At 53.0% G+C, this 10,704-nt stretch overlaps 1 long non-coding RNA gene across 1 annotated transcript; it reads right to left on the bottom strand.

Annotated features, from left to right (window-relative positions):
• Positions 1–719: 719 nt before the first annotated feature.
• LOC104910042 lies at positions 720–4,428 on the bottom strand. The gene is made up of 2 exons (XR_004159030.1): positions 4,014–4,428; positions 720–3,167 (listed from the first exon to the last, which is right to left on the bottom strand). It is a non-coding gene; the product is annotated as an uncharacterized LOC104910042 (long non-coding RNA).
• Positions 4,429–10,704: the final 6,276 nt, after the last annotated feature.

Raw genomic sequence — 10,704 nt, forward strand, 5'->3', positions numbered from 1 at the left:
CTATCACCACCCACCCTCACAAACAGCCGTTCCCCCTCCTGTTTATCCGCTCCCTTCAAGCACTGAAGGCCACACTGAGGTCTCCCTGCAGCCTTCTCTTTTCCAAGCTAAACAAGCCCAGTTGCCTCAACCTTTCCTCACAGCAGAGCTGCTCCAATCCCCCAGGTTCTGTTATCACTCTTCTTCATTCTCTCAGGAAGTGCTCATCAGTGAGCTGCATCTCTTCAGGCCTCGTGGACGTGGTCACCACCACACACAACGACCTTACCTCGCTAAGTTCAGCTGTTTGAGACAGTAGGAGCAGTTCTCCTTCCCTTAGTAATGCAGGGTGTTTCCTATTCCATCAAGGAGAACATTATCATATCCATCTCCATAAATAAAATATACAATTACTTATCTAACTCCCCATATTTGGCTTCACAGTTTGTTTTGTTGCTGTTTCTTCAGTAGCTCTGGTTGAGGTTGGGATAGAAAGCACTGTGCAGGGTCCCTGACTCGGAAGATAAAGCAAAGCACTGTGATGATGGAACATTGCTGAAAACGATCGGACTCAGCGCACACAGTTTCCCATCCCTTACCAGGCACAGTAAGGCTGGCTGAATGTTACGGCTGTTTGTGATGTCATCTGTCAGGATCACATCCTTGTTACAGACATTCATGTGGGGATGAGCACTGCAGCTTCAGACACCTCCTTCAAGCAAACAAGCAAAAAAGCCATCTGAAGGTACTATGGATAAGTTTACCAAAATCACCTCTACTGTAAATACAGCCCTGAGAGAAAGAGAAGCACAGAATGCATTTCTGTAAGCACACTGCTAGTTTCTTCCTTCACAGTGCCAAAGGGAGACGTCACACTGTGTCCTGGCATCTCTGAAAGCCTGAGCGAACACTTTCTGAGTGAACCCGACTCTTTATCTTCCAGGAAGCAGCTAAATATTTCACCTCATTTGAATCCCAATTTTCATCTTCGGGTGGTGAGTTTATCTAGCTCAGAACTAGCTGGCTCACTGCTATGCTCCATTTATCATCATAGTGCAGAGTCCTGCTGCCTAGGGCTGAGCAGAAGCAGCTCCTGTTAACCCTTCAGCAGCCGCAGTCAGCCCACACGTCAGGAGGAGCTGTGCTGAGGCTGAGATGCTGGGCTGGCAGCAGGTGGCAGCCATCCACAGGGACAGGCGGGATGGGAGGTGCAGGTGGCACTTCACACCTTGCCTTGTCACCAGCTCTGCACATGCAATCATGGAACAGCACCACTCGCTCCTTGGACTCTTAGGGTATTCTTTTCCCTTCCCTCATCATCTGCTGTGCAACTAAGACTGCCCCAGAAGCAAGCAGCTTCCACCCCCAGACTCCCACGTGCTTATCTCTGGCCTCTGAGCTTTGCTTTCCAGCAGAAGTCTGTGTAACAACAAGCCGGAAAGCCAGCGAGCAGAAAGGAGGAGCCAGGACATGCAGCCGGGAGCATGAAAACCAGTTGGGAACCTGTATGTTCGGGCACGTTTCTTCCTCCATGACAGCGAAGCACAGGAATCCTGCAGGAAAACAGAGAATAGCATCATGTTTCTGACCTCAAACTGACAACTAAAGAGAATCGCTAAACTTGGACAGGACAAAATGAGTTACTGTTGTAAAAAGGCGCGGGGTCAATGTGCCTGGGCCTCTTCAGAGCTGAGCAAGGCACGAAGCTTACTGCTTTGCAGGGCAGTCCTGGCTGGCGCTGCAGGAGGAAGCAACATGAGCTGTACTCCAAGCTAATGTGTGCTTACTGTCATGTGTAATAGCTATCTGAACTCCAGGAAAACAAGCTCAGAGAATCGGGTTACGCGTCAGTTCTCCTTCCTGATGCCGAAGTTTCCTTTTACAGCAGCTCCTTCAGCTGGTAATGAGAGCGTCTGGGCCAGCACTGCTGTCTGTGCTCGTTGGGAGGGGCTGACAGAGAGAGCTGCCCCGTCCCTGGAGGTGTTCAAGGCCAGGTTGGATGGGGCCCTGGGCTGCTGTGAAATGTGGAGGTTGGTGGCCCTGCATGGCACAGAGGGATGGAGCTTCGTGATCCTTCAGGTCCCTTCCAACCCAAGGCTTTCTGTGATTCTGTGTGATTACCAGTAGCTACCGCAGTCCCTACGGATTGCAGCTCCCCATCTGGCTTCAGGTTCCTGAGTCACAAATCTAATTCTATCTACGGCTCAAGCATGCTGATAGAAGGCAAGATCTGTGACAGCCAGTAGCTATCCCTGCAGAACGCTGCTCAGCCTTGATGACACCTTCAGATCACCTCACTGCTCGTAAGCACTGAAGGACACGGGGCAGTACTGCTCAACAAGACACAGATTTGCTCACTGTCCATTTTAGCAATGTAACTCAGGCTCCTGACAGAGCCAGCAGCAGGAACACAGCACAGCTCCAGCCAGCACCCCTGTTAAGGCTGATGGCATCGCTGCTGCTATGACAGATTCCATTCAGGAATGAAGTCTGTGCAGTTCTAATGCCCAAGGATTTTCTTCTGAGGATTTCAGTGCTACAGCTTTCAGCAGAACAGCCATGCAGGACAGTCAAGGACTTTGCACAGCTCTCTGCTCACATCCTGATGAAGCCCAATGAGCCTTTCAGAGGATGACAGTGACATCCTATGATCACTGGAGGTTATGATGTTTACCACATTCCACTGCTTCATTTTCTTCTGCTCTGATATCAGACATCCCAGCTTGTGATCCATAGCATGAACTGCTGTCCCATAAGGGGACTTTCTGGGTCCAGGACATGGCCCATCTTACCAGGCTGTTCCCAACAGATTCATTGTATGCCATATCACATGTAGGAAGGACTCCAGTATTTTCAGATGCATTCCAGGCCACACAGCTGCTCTGGTTTTCTGTCCTTCTCTCTGGTTTGTTACCCACGGTGGGATGGCTTCTTCCCAGAACTTGGAATTACTGAATGGAGCTGTGGATGTTGTTCAAAGCTTCATTCACAGCAGGATCACACACCTCACTGGCAACTGTACCGTGGCTTTCTGCACAGAGACCCATTGCACCATACAGCAATGAGGAAATCCTTTGTCATGAACACATCAGTGATTGTGGCATAATGAAAATTCAGAGTCAAGACTGTAGTTGTAATCCCATTGAAATCCATCAGAAGAGATCATCAACACCTTGGGAAGATCCTGCCTGCAGAGAGGAATCACAGAATGACCTGGGTTGGAAGGGACCTCAAGGATCACGAAGCTCCAACCCCCCTGTGCCGTGCAGGGCCACCAACCTCCCCATTTCACAGCAGCCCAGGCTGCCCAGGGCCCCATCCAACCTGGCCTTGAACACCTCCAGGGATGGACGGGGATCCACAGCCTCTCTGGGCAGCTGTTCCAGCACCTCACCGCTCTCACAGCAAACAACTTCCCCCTGACATCCAACTGAAATCTGCCCTCTCTCAACTCCAACCCATTTCCCCTTGTCCTGCTGTTATCTCCCCTTTCCAAGAGCTGACTCCCCTCCTGTTACGGGCTCCCTGGGGGCTGGAAGCAGTAGCACATGGCATCACATGGCCAGGGCTCTGCAGGAGCAGCTCAGGGCTGTGCTGGGGCAGCCTGGCATCTGCAGAGGAAAGCTGGGTTTGATTGCATTCACCTGCCTGACAAAGTCACAAGGATGAGCAGCTGAACTATTCCTCACGTGCTGCTCCTGCTCGCCCTTCACACGCAGGAACGAGGCCATTCAGACGCTGAGCTCTGTAACACCCTGCCCTCCTTCCTCCGCTTCCAGTGGCTCCCAACACGCAGCCCTGCTGCTGACCCCGCACACCTCACACAGAGCAGCGTGCAGCCGGGCCCTGCAGCCAAGCACTGCAGCTCCAGGTGGGCGGCGGAGCTCTGCGTGGGGAACTGCGGCTGCTCACAGCTGTGTGTGGGACCGTCATGATGTGGTGCTCAGGGCCGTGATGTAGCGGAGGGCTGTTAGAGTTGGGGTAGGGTGGCTGGGCTGTGGTTGGACTCCACGATCTTTAAGGTCTGTTCCTACCTGAGCTGTTCTACGGTTCTATGATTCAATCACCCGTCCAACACCACAGCACACGTGTGCAGGAGCAGCAGCGCGGATACAGACAGCAAACCGAGTGGCAGATCTGTCTGTGGGATGCACAGAGCTGGACGTGGGGCATCTGCTCCTTAGCTGGAAACCAGCATCCGTCCCAGCGCCGCGAGCCGAGGCTTTGAGCGTTCAGCGCCGCGATGAATCGCCGGAAGCCGTGCCGGGCAGCGCAGCACTGGCGGGGCTGCTCCGAAAGTAACGCCTCCTATCTTCTGACGTCGGCCCACGGCGCCAGAAGCGGATGTTGGTGGGACGGGACGGCACGGGCCGAACCTCCGCACCGCCATTCCGCTTCGCGCCGCCGCCGTCGGACCGCCGTGACCCCGCCGTGACCCGCTGACTTTGCGGCGGCCCCGCCCCCTCCGCTCCCAGTGGACAGCGGCGTTGTCAATCAAAACTGGGTGCCGGGGGGAGCGCCCCCTGCCGGCACTGGGAGCAGGCGCCGCGAAACCCTTCGGGGTGGGGGGATCCGTGCGGCCTGCCGGGGGCTGCGAGCCCGGCCACACAGTGTGAGGTGCTGAGCTCACCCAGACAGTGTGAGGTTCTGAGCCCGGCTGCACAGTGTGAGGTTCTGAGCCCGGCCATACAGCGAGGTTCTGTGTGCAGGGACCTGACCCCAGGAGCTGCAGGGAGCCATGCAGTCAGGGGGGCTGGAGAAGCCCTCTGAGACGCCCAGCCCACCCCCGTGCCCTCTGACTGCATCCCGCAGTGCCACATCTCCGCGGTTCTGCGACACCTCTGAGGACGGTGACCCCATCAGTGCCCTGAAAGGGGTGAGAAGAAAACCCAGCTGTAACATCCCAGCTGTACCGTGTGTGTGGGTCGGGCCTCCCCAGCACAGCGTGGCCGTGCCATTAGGGGCAGTCTGCGGGCACACTGCCATCTGGGCTGGTGGGAGCTCCAGTGAGGATCACACATGGGATGAAGAATTGCTAATTCCACCCACATGTTTAATGCTGTAATAGTTTCACTGAAGTACAGCGCTGATGTGAGATTCGTACAAATCATGTGGTTGAAAATAGCACTCATTTGTAATGCGTGCAGATTTGTCACACCTGGGGAACGGGAGCCGTGCGCGGGGCACTCAGCACTGCAGGACCCAGCACTGAGCAGAGCCTCACGGCCTCAGCTCTATGGACGCATTCCTTTCAGCTGAGAACTGCTGCGTGGATCCCAGAAGATGCACTAAATCAAGAACAGCCCCATTTTGGTGGGGTCTGCTTGTTTGCTTGTTCTCCTCGCAAGCACACTGCAGTGCTGCTTTAGGGGCTGCCGTCTGACAGCACACTGAGCAGTGCAGCCGTGGTGCATGTCCCAAAGCTCAGGACGAGGCCCTGTGGCTGCAGGGCAGGGCAGCAGGAGCGCAGTGCCAGGCCGTGCCGTACCGGAGGGATGCTGCAATGCCTGGCAGCAGGGAGCTGCACAGCACCCCCAGCACAAAGCTGGTCTGTTTGCCTGCACCCAGTGTGTGCTGCACCCGTACACATACACACAGTAACGCCCTCAAACAGAAGCCCTGGGGCCCACGCGGCTCCTGCTACAAAGCTGTAAACCTGCAGGCTGGGCACACGGCAGGAAAACCCTCGCAGTGCAGAGCTGATGTGCGCCACAAGATGGAACACGGGACTCTGACACTGCAAACACACTGCTTCCAGTGCTTGGGAGGCACAGCACCAATTACTGCAAGGCGCCGTCAACAGCTGCTTTCCATCTGTCACAATGCACAGAACCTTGTCCCGGACATTTCCTCTGCTGCTTCCCACCACGCCGGCACACACAGAACACAAAAACCATCGTCTGCCATATTTATTTTTTTTTTAAACTAAGCTCTGAATTATACAAGTGTAAAAGTGGTTAATTAGCCCATAGCTTTTTCACACTCCTATAAAATATGACTAAATAGAATATCTCCAAAGTATGTACAGTATGATGGCAAAGCTCTCGCGCTCCGTCCCGGCGCTGTGCTCGGCCCTGCAGCTCAGCAGCGCTGTGCACAGAACAAACAGTTGTTTGGCAGAAGGTCCTTTCCTGCTGCTGGGGACACCAGGACAAAAACACCTTCCATCTGCGCCACGTGTGAGCCGGTAAGTGTTAGGACTGGTCTGCGATGCCATAAAGCACTTTACAGTGGCTGTGTCTGTACTCTCATTACAGGAAGGGATGCTCTTGCTGTGTTTTCTTGCTGAAAATAATCATGGAACCACAGACTGGCCTGGCTGCAAAGGCCCACAGCGCTCATCCAGTCCCAACCCCCTGCTGTGTGCAGGTCGCCACCAGCAGCCCAGGCTGCCCAGAGCTGGATGTGTATGCAGGTGTGTACGCCTACACTGACAAGAGGGGGACTGCTTTAGCCTAAGTACAAAAATCAAGGCCACAGAAATTCTCCCTTCTTTTGACTTGAAGAAAAGCAGACTGCAAGATGCTGTTTCCCCCCTTGCTGTAGCAGTGCTGGCAACAGCGTGCAGCTCGCAGTGCTCCCAGGCAGCAGAGGGCCCCAGCACACCGCACACAGACTCAGGCTGTGCCACAGAGCAGCAGCAGCTCCTACAGATTCCCTTCTTTGTAATTAACGCTGCCCTGCCGGCATTGCCTGACACCCGCACAACTGATCCCCGATGACCAGGTGGAAGTGGGACAGATGCTGAGCACACTTACGTCAGGCTTGGAACTGCGTTTCTCCTTCCAGGTTTTAATGAACAGAACTGTGTTCGTTCACAACCAGATCTCTCCCAGCTTTGGGTACGTGGATGTCATGCCTAAATTCAGCCTCCGACATTTTTAGATGTAAAAAGCTGAATTATCAGCTCTGGGCAGATCCCTGATCACTGACTGATTGCTGAGGATGTAGGCATGCCTTAGTCTCAGCAGGGATGGAATTGTTTTCTTCAGAGTGCCAGACACGACGCTGTGTTTTGGTTCTAGGAGATGCTGGCAACACCCCGACGATCGCAGCTGCTGCTAACGGTGCTGCACAGAGCTGAGGCTGTCCACAGCAAAGAGCCCAAAGAGCAGGGAGGGAACAGAGTGAGGACAGCTGACTTACGGTGGCCACAGGGTATTCCATCCCACATGACACCAGTGGAAGGAGTCTGGAAGAGGGTGGGACACTGCTGGGGGCGAGCTGGGCATCGCTGGGGGTGGTGAGCAACTCCTGGTGCACCAGCTGCTGCATACACTCATACACACATACGTAACTGCTTGCCTTTGCCCTGTCTCAGTAAATAGCTTTATCTCAGCCCACAGGTTGTGCTTGGTTTGTTTTCCCCATTCTCTCCCATCCCACAGGAGAGGGAACGAGCGAATGAGTGCGTGGTGCTGAGCCACGGTGGGGCAAACCACGAGAGGCCACGAATCCTTTCCGTACAGCACTGCCAACAAACCTTCAGCAAACCTCCCTGCTCGTGTTGGTACTGAACCTGAGGAGGTCCGAAATCTGTACGTTCTCATAACAGAGTTGTTCCTCCTGAAATGTCGCAGGTGGCCTCTGGTGGTACGTTCAATAGGAACAGCAGATTGGAGTCCCAGGGCAGCAAGTAACATTTATTCAATCAACTCTAAATGAATAATTGGAGTGACGCCTCTGAGGAGTCACTTGAAGACAGCTTTACTCTGACATGAAGACACGAACGTCCCATCTTCGCTCAGGCTGTGCTGCATTCAGCGTGCCTCTCTGAGTGCCACACACACGATGATGTCCACAGAGTACTGACAGTCACCACGTTAGAGATACAGACTACGATAAGCACTAATTTCAACAGGAACATCGAGGAGCTGTGGTGGTCGGAGGATGAAGTGGATGAGGATGGCGAATCCGTCCTTCTGAAGACGCCCTCTCCATCCAGCCAGGCTGGCACCTCCTGCTGCGGCCGACAGCACGACCTGCCCTTCTGCACTGCACAGCCCTCAGCACGGGGCTGAGCCACCTGAGCGCAGCCTGCAGGCTCTCTGCTAACTCCGGGTGGAATGGAGCCCTCCCTTGGAAAGCTGAACGTTTGGCGGTGCGAGAAGAAGCCTGATTGCGCAGCCTAAGCTGGCTTTTCAGATCCTGGAATGAGCTTCCAAGACCCGTACGCTTATTTTGAAGGATTTTAGATCATGGGATCTCACTGCGCCGTTCTGTAGTCGTTTTGGGGAGTACAGCTGCAGCTCATTAGCTCAAAAATCCCACTGTATCTTACACATATGCTCGATTTTCTGCAGTATTAATTCCAGTGGAACTACTTGTGTGCATAAATTAAGCGCATGCTTAAGTATATGCAAAATCTGAGCTCAAATGGCTAGAAAATATCTTCTCGACATGACAAATACACATGAAAAAAGCCATCATGGGAGGAGTAGCAGACAGGGAGCCCAGCATCTGCCTGCTGTCAGCCATGGTGACACACAGAACAGTTTCTGTAACCCAGGATACACTGCAAGTGAAAGAAACATGCGGGACAGAGTGAAAAAAGGGAACTCGGTTGCATGCAGTCTAATTTCAAGTGTGTCGTTATGGTCCTGTTTTCTTTGGCCTAAAAAAAATAAAGTAAGAAAAAACCCAACAAAAGGACACCAACATCTCCTCACCTCCACAAACCAAACTGCATACAGCTCAAGGAGGGCTTTAAAGGGGGAAAAGGAGGTGAAAAGAACTGGATCTTAGGGATGTAATCAGTGAGATTCAGGCCCAACACACGGCCAGGAAAACATTCAGCCTCCATCACTGCTGGCACTTACAGCAGTGACACAGAGCAACGAGCAGACAGGCTCCTCAAACTCAGAGAGAAGTACCACTCCTACCTTTATGGAAGACAGAACGACAGTCCTTCCTGCTCCTCACACAGCTGGCTGACAGGCACGGAACGCTTCAGCAGCTGCTGCCTCTCCCCTCAGCCCACCCATCTCCACGAGGGCCCAGCTCACAGTGCTGCTGAAGAGGGCATTTTCCTGTTGTTTCCTAAAAAGCCTGCAGGAATGGCATTCCTTCCAGAAAATTCCAGCGGGGTGACAAGGCCACCAAGCTGCGAGGAGATTAAAAGCAACGCACGGCCTTCCCCTTAAAGACAAGGAGGAAAGGAAAAGACTGAGGTCTGCAGGGAACCGAGGGCAGAGAAAGAGGCTCCTCGATGAAGGGCACAGCAAGGGTTCTGGGCGTTTGCATCTCAAGCCTATCAGCCTAATCACCCACCGTGAAGGATCTCTCTGGTGGTGTTTCAGCATGCAAATTACAGCTGTGCAAAACCTCAGCCTGAAACCTTCCCTGCTTCAGCCTTGCTTCGTCCTTCCCAGCAAATCTATCAGTTGGTGTGTGATATGGTTACATATTACAAAGATCTTTTTTTTCTTCCTAGCCCTTTTGTTACATAGGCTTGATTACCGCACGGGGATTTCAATGAGCTTATTGTCCTGGTACTCAAAAGGCAATGTCTGCCTTCGAAAATAAAAAGAAGAAAAGAAAAAGAAAGCAAACAAAAAACCCAAGAGCTGTGCTGGAGGAGAGAAGGGCTGCTGCTGCCGGGAGGCTCAGTTAGATACAGGAGGCGGAAGGCCAGGGCGCCGAGTTTGAATGATTTTTGGCTTTGGAGAATTCTTTGGGTCCTCATCTTCTTCCATGTCACTGTCACAGACGTGCACTACCACGCTGGGGGTGGATTCTGTTCCTGCATGTAGCTCGTATTTCTCTCCTGGAAGCAGAGAAAAATAGTTAGATGGGAGGAAAACGGCCTGAATAGCAGTGCTGGCACTTCTGGGTGTCCACATTATGGTAGGGCAATGTGCACGTGCTGCTCCTACCTACAGTGAGAGATCCGTGCGGGCAGATTGCAGCCACCATCACTGCAGGTTGTGGGGATCTGCCCTGGGCACTGCCTGAAGGGCATCATAAAGGCTGGCAACAGTAAGACCAGTGCAGCAGAAAGGAGCCTAGGGGAAAGCAGTCAAGGGTGGTGGTGATAGGACAAGGGGAATGGTCTTAAAGTGAGATGGGGAGGTTTAGGTTGGATCTGAGGAGGAAGTTTTTCATGCAGAGGGTGGTGAGGCAGTGGAACAGGTTGCCCAAGGAGGCTGTGGATGCCCCATCCCTGCAGGCATTCAAGGCCAGGCTGGATGTGGCTCTGGGCAGCCTGGGCTGCTGGTTGGCGACCTGCACACAGCAGGGGGTTGGGACTGGATGAGCGCTGTGGGCCTTTGCAACCCAGGCCAGTCTGGGATTCTATGATTCTATAATGGTGTTTTGAACCAGCACAAGTGACCAACAGCACTAGAGAGAAATGCATGGAGAAGAGAAGGAACACAGAAGTTCATGGTTGAAAAGAGGGTCTAGAATTGAACCTCGACCACCGGGCTGAAGGTGTAAGTAAACTTCTGGGTGGGGTTTTTTTCTTTCAAAGGCCCCATTTGAGATCCATTGGGCTCTGCAGCATGCCAGCTGCAGGCAGAAACATCATACAGTTCTGTACAGGGATCTCCATACATTAAAAATAAAGCACCGCATATCAGTTCCAGATGGAATTTCTAATTCGATGCTCTTTATGTGGGGCTCTAACAAATTCTGTCTCCAGAGGTAAGGTTACACTCTACACATGCTTACCAGCAGGCTAAATGCTCAAGCAGTACATTTCAAACTACCTACATTCCTACTCCA

The sequence above is a fragment of the Meleagris gallopavo genome, chromosome 2, assembly GCF_000146605.3.
Source record: "Meleagris gallopavo isolate NT-WF06-2002-E0010 breed Aviagen turkey brand Nicholas breeding stock chromosome 2, Turkey_5.1, whole genome shotgun sequence".
Classification (NCBI taxonomy): domain Eukaryota; kingdom Metazoa; phylum Chordata; class Aves; order Galliformes; family Phasianidae; genus Meleagris; species Meleagris gallopavo.